Source organism: Neovison vison, chromosome 6 (genome assembly GCF_020171115.1).
Source record: "Neovison vison isolate M4711 chromosome 6, ASM_NN_V1, whole genome shotgun sequence".
Classification (NCBI taxonomy): domain Eukaryota; kingdom Metazoa; phylum Chordata; class Mammalia; order Carnivora; family Mustelidae; genus Neogale; species Neogale vison.
In genome coordinates, this window is record NC_058096.1 from 47,677,537 (window position 1) to 47,690,405 (window position 12,869).

The following is a 12,869-nucleotide window of genomic DNA, read 5'->3' on the forward strand; positions in this document are numbered from 1 at the left end:
TCTCGTGGTTCATCTCCCCCTCCAACTTCCCTCAACTCCCTTCTCCTCTCCATCTCCCCTTGTCCTCCATGCTATTTGTTATGCTCCACAAATAAGTGAAACCATATGATAATTGACTCTCTCTGCTTGACTTATTTCACTCAGCATAATCTCTTCCAGTCCCGTCCATGTTGCTACAAAAGTTGGGCATTCATCCTTTCTGATGGAGGCATAATACTCCATAGTGTATATGGACCACATCTTCCTTATCCATGAGTAAGGAACACTTTCATACTCATTTACTGAGCCCAACATTATGCTGATACCAAAATCAGACAAAAACACTAAAAAAGGGGGGGGGAATTAAAGGCCAATATCCTTGATGAAATAATGCAAAAATCCTCAACAGAAGATTAGCAAACCAGATCCAAGATTACATGAAGAGCATCATACAACTTGACCAAGTGGTATTCATTTCAGGAATGCAAGGACAGTTTAATATTTGCAAATCCATCAACAAGATAGATCACATTAACAAAATGAAGGATAAAAATCATACAGTCATCTGTATGGAGAACAAGCATTTGACAAAATTCAACATTCATTTATGATTTAAAAAAAATCTCAGCAAAGTAGGTATAGATGGAAGCTACCTAAACATAATAAAGGCAATATACAAAAAGGCAGTACTTAACAACATATTCATTGGTGAGAAAATTAAAGCTTTTCTTCTTAGATCAGAAACAAGACCAAGATGCCCACTTTAACCTTTGTTATTCAGCATAATTCTAACCAGAACAATTAGGCAAGAAAGAGAAACAAAAGGTATCCAAATTGAAAAGGACAACTGTCCAATTGGAAAGGTACAACTGTCATGATTTGCAGATGATATGATAGTATGTGGAGAAAACCCTAAAGAGTCCCACCAAAACCTGTTAGGACTAATACATGAATTGAGTAAATTTATAGGATATGAATTAAATATACACATCAGTTGCATTTCTATACACTAATCACAAACTACTAGAAAGAGAAATTAAGAAATTGATGCTATTTACAATTGCATCAAAAAGAATAAAATACTTAGGAATAAATCTAACCACAGAGGTGAAAGGCCTATACTTTAAAAACTATAAGACATTAATGACAGAAATTGAAGTTGGCACAAATAAATGAAAGACGTACTATACTCATAAACTGGAATAATTAATATTATTAAAATGTTCATACTACCCAAAACAGTGTACGGAGTCAATGCAATCCCTACCCAAATACTAATGGCATTTTTCACAGAACTAGAACAAGAATCCTAAAATTTGCATGGAACCACACAAGACCCTGAACAGCCAAAGCAATCTTGAGAAGGAATGAAGTTGGAGGTATCACAATCCTAGAATTAAAGACATATTACAAAGCTATAGTAATCAAACAGTATAGCACAAGCACAAAAAGAGACACGTAGATCAATGGAAAAGAATAGAAGGCCCAGAAATATATGCATGCTTATAAGGTCAATTAATCTATGACAAAGGAGGCAAGAATATTCAATGGGGAAAGACAATCTCTTCAATAAAGGGTGCTGGGAAACCTGGGTATGTCCAAAAGAATGAAACTGGACACTTTCTTACTCTATACACAAAATTTTTAAAGTCTAAATAGATTAAAGACTTAAATGTAAGACCTACCATTAAACTGTTAGAAGAAAACGTAGTATGCTCTTTGACATTGGTCTTATCAATATATTTTTGGGTCTATCTCCCAAGGAAGAGCAACAAAAGCAAAACTAAACAAATGAGATCACATCAAACTTAAAAGTATTTGCACAGCAAAGGAAACCATCAACAAAATGAAAGGCAACTTACTAAATAAAAGATCCTTGCCAACAATATATTTTATAAGGGGTTAACATCCAAAAAATATAAAGAACTCATACAACTCAATGACAATAACAGAAAAAAAAAAACCCTCAATAAAATATATGTGGAGGACCTGAACAGACACTATTCCAAAGATGACATACAGATGGCCAACAGGCATGTGAAAAGATTTTCAAGAACATCAGAGATATGCAAATCAAAGTCACAGTGAGATATCACTTCACACTTATCAGAATGGTTATTATCAAGAGGGCAAGAAATAACAAGTGTAAGCAAGGATATGGAGAAAAGGGAACCCTCATACACTGATGGTGGCAATGTATTGATGTAGCCATCAGGGAAAACAGTATGGAGCTTCCTCAAAAAGTTAAGAGAAAACTACCATACAATCCAGCAATTTTACTTCTGGGTATTTGTCTGAAGAAAATAAAAACACTAATTCAAAAAGCTGTATGTACCCCTGGGTTCACTACAGCATTATTTACAATAGCCAAGATATAAATGTTCTCAGTGTCTACTGAAAGATGAATACACAAACACAGACACATGTGTACCCATGCATGTGCACACACACACACACACACACACACACACACACACACACAGAGGAATATTACTCAGCCATAGAAAAGAATAAAATCTTGCCATTTGTGACATCATGGACAAACACACAGTATATCATGCTAAGTGAAATAAGCCAAACAAAGAAAGACATAAACTTTAATTATTTTAGTTGTATCTGGAATCTAAAAATCTAAAACATACTCAGAACTGGTGACTGACAAAGAGGAGGAGGGGAGATGGGCAAAATAGGTAAAGGGGGTTAAAAGGTATAAACTTCCAGTTAGAAGGTAAATAAGTTATGGGGATATTCTGTAGAGCACAGGGAACATAGCTAATAATATGGTAATAAATTTGTATGGTGACAAATGGTAATGAGACCTCTGGAAGTAATCATTTCATAATGTATCAAAATATCAAATCAATATCTTATGTATCTGAAACCAACATAATATTGTATGCCAATTATAATTCAATAAAAATTGTTTTAGCTATTAAAAAAAAAAGAGCATGTCTGACTTTTATTTAAAAATCTCATTTACTGGGCACCTGGGTGATCAGTTAGTTAAGCATCTGCCTTTGGCTCCAGTCATGATCCCAGAGGCCTGGGATTGAGTCCTGCATCAGGCTCCCAGTTCTGCAGGGAGTCTGCTTCTCCCTCAGCCCCTCTTCCCACTTATTCTCTCAATCTCTCTCTCAAATAAATATATAAAATATTTTTTTAAAAAATCTCATCTACTTTAGCCATAGGAATTAAAAGAATTCAATTACTCTTTTATGTTTTTCAGTTCCCTTTGGGTTTTTATTGTCATTATTTTTATTTATTTTTCATAAAACTTGAATTCTATGGGAAAATGCTAAGTGTATTTACTGCACACAGATGTTCTTATTGCCAAAATTTCTTGCTGTGAGAAATACTACAAAGTAGAAGAATCTGGTAAAAGACAAACTAATTCTGGGTTCATGGACCTGATTATATATTTCTATTTTGAGAGGCTTTAATGAAATTCTCTGATTTCCTTTCTTCTGGTGGGTTTTCCTCTATTTTTAATAATAAAGGTGTCAATATTTATAACTTACTCATGACTGTGTTAATTAAATACAATAGCATGGACATTCAGGTCTTGAATATCCAGTTGGTCCCAGTTTTTGACTAGTCAGTTGATTATTAGATTTAGCACTCACAAACTCCTACCTGTTCTCATCCAATGAATTCTTTCTTGTTATTATTGTTCCCACTGATGCTGTAAAATTCCAATGAAGGCATAATCTTTAACAAACACATAGCTAGAATGCTTTATTCCTTAGCTGCATGAACATTTAGCTTATGAAAAAGAACGATACTCACAGTAATGTGAGGAACTTCCGGAAGGGTCTCTATGAGCCTAGATTTCCATATTAGTCCTTTTTGGGGGGGAAAAAAACAAGTCTAGGTTGCATACTTGAAATGTTTTCAATCGGCAGTTTCACATGCCAAGCTAAATCCGCTTTCTACTTCCCTGGTCAAATCTCTAAGATTTGTAAGGACAGTAGACTTTTTCAACTGGTCAGTCCCTTTATGGAGTCAGATGTTCTTATCCTAAGCTCTCAGTCAGTTTACTAGGACAAAATTGGCCACTTAGACCATGGACAGCTTTCTGTCTGGTGGGTTTATGTGGGCTCAATCTCTAGCATATAAACTTGGATTGGGGTATTTGAAAAATCATACCAGGGCCTTCTCTGGAACTCTGAGTAAGTCCATTTTTTCATATTAGGACCTGTACTGCAAAAATTGCTATGAAAGTTAAAGATTTTAAAAAGTAAGACTGACAGTTGCTATTATTAGTAGTAGCAGTATTGCATTTTGAATGGAAAAAAATAAAGAGATTTCTATTAAATAATAGTACAACTGATAAAATATGCAGATGGGAACATAGAGCAGACAGATCTCTAGGCCCAGGCTTCACCTAGGTACCAGCAGAAATTCTGTGTCCATGCTCTGGAAAGTCTATATAGCCTTCCCTGAAAATGCAAAGAACACACTGTTGGAATGATATACCAGGAATGATCTGCAGTTGAAGATGGTATGAGTAACTTGCATTGTACACTTTCAGCCCCCAATCTGATTGAGTGCAATAGCAGCTTTTCACTGAGTAAGAGAGAAAAGAGTCTTTTCTATTTTAGTGATGGACAGTGTGATGGCTGGCTAGGGTTGGGAAAAGTCCATGGCAGGAAACACAGTGGCGTTCACACTCCAGACTACCTCAAAATCCATGAGTCGGGTTTCACAAGAACAATATTTTGGAAGAACAGTTGTCATCTTGTTATTTAAACAATATTTTGTTTTTATTTGTTTTGGCTGATTTTTAAAGCAACCTTCCTAACTTTACTCATAATTTTTCTTTTCTTATTGATCTTAATGAGTATTCCTATAAACAACTTAACAATTATATGCATAGTCATGGATGCGTCTATTAGATAAGGATTATAAGTAAGGGAAACACATGTGAAAGTGCTACAACATCCTTGCTCTTTTGGCTCTTCTGACAACTATGCTTATCTTCAAATAGCTTTCCCAGGCACATGGCTCTGAACTCAGTTTAAACTCAATAAAATATTCTGGAACCTCTGCTGAAATTAAGGACACACTCTGCCCTTTTCTAATTGACAACATTACAGTTGTTTTGGAAATCATATTATTTTCCAGTCATCAAATCTTCCCATTATTACAGACCAGACAGGTATAGACTAACAAATGCTAGAACCATCCTTCAGCCAAACAAACCTTCATGTTTGAACACTGTACGTATAACAGCTTATAATTTGTAGGCAGCAAAAATGACACCATTGAGAAAGATAACCATAGGCCACAAATAAAACAGTAAATTATTACCCCAGATGATCCTTCTGAGTTTTCAAGTTTTAAATGAGTCATTCACCCAAGGCTATAAGGTTTATTACAACTACAAAGGTTTCATTTTTAATATATAATCAAAAAATTTTTTATGTCTATCAAACCTATAGTATCCTCCAGATGATCCTGAATCATCAAGTTTCCAATGTGTTTGGGCATTTTGCCACATGAATGTGGCATTTACTGGGCCAATCTCTGTCCTATACCAGGAAAGGGAGGGAGGTTGAAATAGAGATGAAAAAGCCACCAAAATGTCAAACTAAAAATATAATGGCCAGAGTAAAAATCATTCAGGTAGAATATTTTTACCTACATGGTAAAGATCAGTTCAATATTTCAGATATCTACTGAGTAGTTCAGAGCTAAAAATTATGGATAGAAATTCAGGGCCAAGAAATGTCTGTTCATGTATAATGTGACACTTAAGGTCATACCTTAATTACACTTAGAAAACTTAAGGCCAACTGGAAAATGAGCTAGCCTAATTTTGAGTAAAATTGAATGGATATTGTAGGGGAAAATAATGAACAAAACTGTCCCCACTGAATCACTAGCTGTAAACATTTTTACTGAATATTTAGAAGTCTTTATGCAGCCACCAAACATATATCTATTTCCATTTTTACATAAAGAATTTAGAAAAATTCACCTAACATGACATTCATGACTTGGGACTCAAATCTGTCTCTTATTAAGGTAAGCCCAGAGGAGACTCTTCTATTAAATAAGCGTACACCTGCAGTTCTGGAAGTTTGATCCATGGTCTTGCAGCATCAGCATCTCCTGGGAACTAGTTAGAAATGCAAACTCTAGGGCCCCACATTGGACCCATTAAATCAGAAGCTCTGGGGGTGGAATTAACATACTATGTTAGAAACAACTTAACAGAGGTGCCTGGGTGGCTCAGTGGGTTAAGCCTCTGTCTTCAGCTTGGGCCATGATCTCAGGGTCCTGGGATTGATCCCCAGATTGGGCTCTCCGCTCAGTGGGAAGCCTGCTTCTGCCTCTCTACCTGCTTGTGATCTCTCTGTCAAATAAATATATTTTTTTTAAAAGCAGTTTAACAACCAGTGGTTTGCAGACAGTTAAGATTGCAAAGTAAGTGTACTTCTACTTCTATTTTCTTCTCTGAAACTAGCTGAAAAGAACAATAAGGAAGAAAAAGAAGGAAATTCCATCTTAAATGATAATAGCTACTATAATAACAAACCAAAAACTATGAGGAATACAGTAAGATTTGAATTCAATTGAGCATAATAGATGCATACCTTAACAGACCTCAGGCAGGGCATGGAATTCTACAAAGGAAGGAGACAAAGCCCTGAGGCACCTGACCAGTGATTTCTTGTTTGAATCAGCAAGTGGTGGAAAGTGACAGGCAATGTGGAACCAAATGAAGAATGAGGTAGATCTATCATCTTTGCAACTAGTAGTCTGGCAATACGGCAAAGAGATGGGGACTGACAATCAGTTGCTATTTTATAGTTGCGATTCAAAACTGGAAAAGTAAAATTAATAAATATTACATGAATTCAACTTAAAATTTACACAATATCCCAACACATTGCTTCATTGCAAGATAAACAAACTGAATGGGCATATCCTTACAGAAGTGGACAAAATTCTGTCCTCTAGCAAAAATTTTGGAAAGAGAACCAAGATAGCTTAAGTATAATAAAACTGTCTTCTACCCAGCTTACTCCCCAGTCCTTTCTCAAACTGCTGTTCAGCAAATGGCTAGCCCTGAAGGAGTGACCCCATTTAAAGATGAGAAAAATAGCAGAAAGAGAATATTATAAAGCCCACATATATGGATATATGAAGAAAAAATGAAAAATACAAAAACACACAAAAATCACACCTAGCAATTATTGAAAAAGAGATGATTCCCCCCAAATACTTCTCAGTGGCTTTTTAAAAATAAAAGAAAAAAGTCTTTTTGAGGAAAAAAATATTTAGAACAAGAAAGAATGGCTCCAAAAAAGATAAGCCAATAGAAGGATATTAAAAGTGACCTGGCATAATTCAGCAAGGAAATAGAATAAATAAATACGACCTTTAGTCATAAAATCCATTTTAGAAGAGAAATTTTTAAAATGGATACCACCAAAAATACAGACTGATCAGACTTGAGAAAATGAAGTAAAATGAACAGTACAAGAATAAAGATTTATAAAGTATTAGAGAAAATAATTAAGAGCCATTTAAAAGGGTATGGAAGACAAAGAAGTTCCCACATGTACATAAATTATATTCTCCATGAAAAAAAAAGAAAACAAATAACAAAAAAATAAAGTTATATTAGAGCAAAACATTTCAAGGTCATATTACTAAATAATAAAGTTTGAATTCAGGGCAAAAAGCATGAAATTAGCCTAAGAAAAGGATTTCATAATGAAGAAGTATACAGTCTATAATGAAGATCTAACTATGCTGAATTTATTTTAAAAAACATAGAGGGGTGCCTGGGTGGCTCAGTCAGTTAAGCAGCTGCCTTCGCCCTGGGGTCATGCTCCCAACGTCCTGGGATTGAGCCCTGCTTCAGGCTCCCTACACAATGGAGAGCCTGCTTCTCCCTCACCCTCTGCCCACCACTCTGCCTACTTGTGCTCGCTCTCTCTCTCTCTCTCTCTCTGTCAAATAAATAAATAAAATCTTTTTAAAAAATACCTAAAGCAAAAACTTCTAAAAATTCAAGACCTGTGTACTGTACCCACTTCCCAGACATCCTTGTATCTGCTACTTTCTCTGGAATTGTATTTTCTAATAAATGACATTTGAGAAAAATGAAAAAAAAATTCAAGGAATATACATAAGTGAATAGTAATAGAAAACATATATAGTCTCTGACAGATGGTATACATTAAAAATTAGTACCAACACAGAAAACTAAAAGCCATAATAATGTGAATGTGTCATACACACACACACACACATACCCCTAAATAAAATTTATAAGGCAATATTTAAGGATTCATGGAAAATAAAGTTGGCAGTTTAACAAGCCCTAAATAAAATCTCAAGCTTTCCAAAGTGAAATACTTAGGCAATATTTTCTGACTAAAATGCCTTGACATTAGAAATGTATAATAAAAATTAATCAATATATTGTATACCTACACCTTACACAATGATATATGTAAATTCTATCTCAATATAATAATAATAAAATTAAGGCTACTGCATCCATAAATGAAACATTCCCCAACAACTCTTGAATCAAACAGGAAATTAAACTGAAATAGCCAGATAAGGAGACCGAGACCTCAAGGATCCTTAGCTCTATTTCCCAGGAAAGGCCACCAGGTAAAAGCCTGGAAATAGTTTCAAAAAGAAAATAAGGAAATAAATGAGATTAGAAATAATAATGTTCATATATAAAATTAATTGCTGTCCCATAATAACAATGAACTTGAAAATACAAGAAAATTTCATTTTCAATAGCAATTTTGTCAGGGCCTAAGTAGCAAAATAGAGTCCTGACATAATTAAATACAGAGAATAAAAGAACTAATTGTGAAGGTATTAGAATTGCTTAAAGAGCAACATGAAAAAGTGTTGCCAAAACATCAGTAATAGCACAAAGCTGCTAATGTCCCTAGTCTGGAAGGCCAATGGGAGGGAATGATATTCCTGGAGTCTAGGACCTGTGCCAAGGAAACTGAACTTGACAGGTCTGCCTGTTGGAAGCTATGTCTATGGAAGGAGCTAGAGTCACAGAGGAGACTCAACCAGAGAAATCATCAGGAGTATATGGTTGGGGAGAGCTACCCTAGCCTTTTTCCTGCTTCTTCTTTCCATTGTCTTTCCTATGCCTTCCACTAGTCAAACTGAAATGGAAGACAACTGTTAAGGGAACATAGGAATGTAGTTTACATGGTGACCTACTCTATAAATGCAAATTCAGTAGAAAGGAGAGAAATGGATCTGAAAGCAATGGATAAAAAGCCAAGCATAGCAACCAAAAGAATGAAAGAAAGAAAGGAAGAAAGGAAGGAAAGAAGGAAGGAAGAAAGAAAGAAAGAGAGAGAGAGAGAGAGAAAGAAAGAAAGAAAGAAAGAAAGAAAGAAAGAAAGAAAGAAAATTAGGAGAGAAAGTGGTAATTAGCTCTATTTCCCATACTTCACTTAAAGGCACTCAATAGGATATATGTGATAGACACTGCACATGTTTATTTAGTTATTTTTAAATATGAAAAAAGCACATTGTATAAAAATGGTATATATAAGAAGTGAGTTTCTCTGTCACCCCATACCTTCAGTATCTATCCACAGAGGTGGCCACTGTTCATTATTTTGTGCATACTTGTGGAAAATTTCCATATATATGTGAATATTTGTAAATGTCCTCAAGCACAATATACATATTATTTTTCCTCAGGTTTCTTTTTCACTTAACAGTTTACATTGGAAACCTCATAATAATTCATTTTTCAAAGTCTCCATTTGATGAATGCTTTGATGAATGTTTCTAGTTTTTTGTTGTTGTGAACAGTATATCATAAGGGTGAGGGAATGCTGATAAAACTGCTCAGCTCTTGACTTTACATGTCAGGTCCCTGAACTGATTCAGTGAGCATGTGTTGGGCTAGAGGCAATACAACTGAAAGTAGAACATAAGTGGAATATGGGATTTAAAATTAAGTCACTGCAGCATGGAGCTCATTTCATATATATCACACAATCAGTGTTACTTATGAGTCATACCCATATGTAAGAGAGTATTTAGAAGGACATGCAGATGTAACCAATATGTGCATCTTTACCCCCAAGGCATTTACACATACCAATGCTCTTATGCCTCCAAAACTAAATAAAACCTGATCCCCTCTGTATTGGCCACATCAATGCGCTTGCCTCTGAAAATTTTCAGGTTTTTGAGATTGCTTGGCTGGACGACCATGGACAAAGGCTTTAATTTCTGTGGTCCTGTTTCCTCATGATTAAAACAAGGGTGTCTATCCAACTCCTAAAATTTCAACAATTCTGCTTTTCTCAGCTCTCACTGTTAACATTTTTAAGAGTAAAGAAGAAACGAAATGCCCTCTCCTTTCTTTTCCCCACTTTTTTTTTTTTTTGGATTAAGTTTTAAAGTTAAGGAGAAGAAGTCTTGGGAACTGATTCCCTAATATTTTAGGATTTTTACACTGGCCTCTAACTGTAATCCCTGTATTCTCTCCCTGATCCTTGTGAAGCATTAGAGGTTCTTTAAATCTCCTCTCAGGAAGGAAATTAAAAGAATAAAATGTTGGAGAAAGAGACCGTGAGGGTGAAACTTGAACATTACCATAATTTTCTACTGCTGTTGTTTTACAGTCTTCAAAAATTATAATGCAGCCTTAACTAAAAGCTCTATATGCAGTCAACTGCAGTCACATGACAGGTCATGCTGAATTAAGGCAGAAGAAATTGCCAAATTTCAGAAAATATCATAGAAGATTCAAAGTTAAGAGTTTAAGGGAATATATAGGTCTCAACATATTATCAGGCAAATTCTAAGCATCTGGTTATTTAAAGCTCTTAGGAAGATATTTAATTTCCAGTGACTTGTAACTCAATTAAGAAAAAAAGCAAAAATTTGAGTTTAACCAAATAGAAAATTAAAATACAATTCTAGTAGCCCTCAACACATTTCAAAATCACTCAATCAATTCTAAAGGTATAACTGCCTAAAATACCAGTATGGATTATGAAAAACCATATCATGACTGCAAGCACCACTACCAAAGATAATCCTATAGAATCTTTAGGAATATGAAAAAAAGCATAGAACAAATTTTAAAATGTTAAAGAAAAGTGGTATGTAGATTTTCCTTTAACAGTTAAATATTCTTAATTTAAAAAATTGTGTGTGCATTAACTATAATGTTTTCCCTAGAAAGATTGTATTAAATAAATATTTAAGTTTAGAAGAAATGACAGTTGGCTGAGATATGTTCCAGTGGCATATTACTGAGCTAGAAAATCTAAAGAAATACAGTAAGGACATAGAGTTGGCGATCTCAAAAGAGTGATTCATTAATTCAGCTCAGGAGAGTCAAGAAAGTTTCAATATAATATGCCAAATTTTAAATACATTTGGAAGGATGATACATAGATTCCCAGTCATAGAAGGGGGGAAGGGCATTTCAGGAAGAGAAAATGGAAGGTACAAATGCACTGAGAACTGCTTGGAAAAAAAGGGAAAATTTAATATAATTTCTACAACATAGTATATGTGTATAGCAGGAAGAGGCAAGGCAAGAATATATGGTAGGACCATAATGTATGGTGGAGTTTGACACACGCTCGAACACCCTGACTTCTTTAATAACAAGCAACCATGCTAAACTATAGACCCATGTGTTTTATCATAGCATTTAATGACCACATGTTAAAAAGGAAGCTGAAAAATAACCATTGGCTATGGCAATGACTCAAACATTCTCTATTTCAGTCTTCAGAGCACCAGCATGCAAGATGACATTTGGGAGTATAGTCTCTCTCTCTTTCTCTCTCGCTCTCTCTTTCTCTGTCTCTCTTTTCTTTTTAATTTGAATGTAGTTAGTTAACATGCAGTGCAATGTTGGTTTTTGGAGTAGAATTCAGTGGTTTATCACTTACATACAACATCCAGTGCTCATCAGAACAAGTACCCTCCTTAATCCCCGTCACCTCTCTGGCCCATCTCCCATCCACCTCTCTCCATCAACCCTCAGTTTGTTCTCTATCATTAAAAGTCCCTTATGGCTTGTTTCCCTCTCTCTTTTTTTACCTTTCCCACTTCCCATATGTTCATTCGTTTTCTTACTTAAATTCCACTTATGAGTGAGATTGTATGGTATTTGTCTTTCTCCGATTGACTTGTTTCACTTAGTGTAATATATTTTTACCTCCAACCATGTCATTGAAAATGACAAGATTTCATTCTTTTTGATGGTTGAATAATATTCCATTGTGTGCGAATGTGTATGACCACACACACACACACACACACACAACCCACATCTTTTTTATCCATTCATCAATCAATGGATACTTGGGTTTTCTCCATAGTTTGGCTATTATTGATAACACTGCTATAAACATCAGGGTGCATGTACCCCTTCAAATCTGTATTTTTATAGCATTTGGGTAAATACCTAGTAGTGCAATTGCTGGATTGTAAGGTAGTTCTATTTTTAACTTTTTGAGAAACCTCCAAACTGTTCTCCAGAGTGGCTGTACCAATTTACATTTCCACCAACAGTGCAAAAGTGTTCCCTTTCTCCCCATCCTTGCCAACACCTGTTGTTTCTTGTGTTGTTAATTTTAGCCATTCTGACAGGTGTGAGGTAGTATCTCACTGTGGTTTTGATTTGTATTTCCCTGATAATGAGTGATGTTGAGAATCTTTTCATGTGTCTGTTAGCCATTTCTATGCCTTCATTGGAAAAATGTCTACTCCAGTAGTCTGCCCATTTCTTAACTGGATTATTTGGTTTTGGGGTGATGAGTTTGATAAGCTCTTTATACATTTTGGATACAAGCCCTCTATCAGATATGTCATTTGCAAATATCTTCTGGGAGATATTTGTCTTT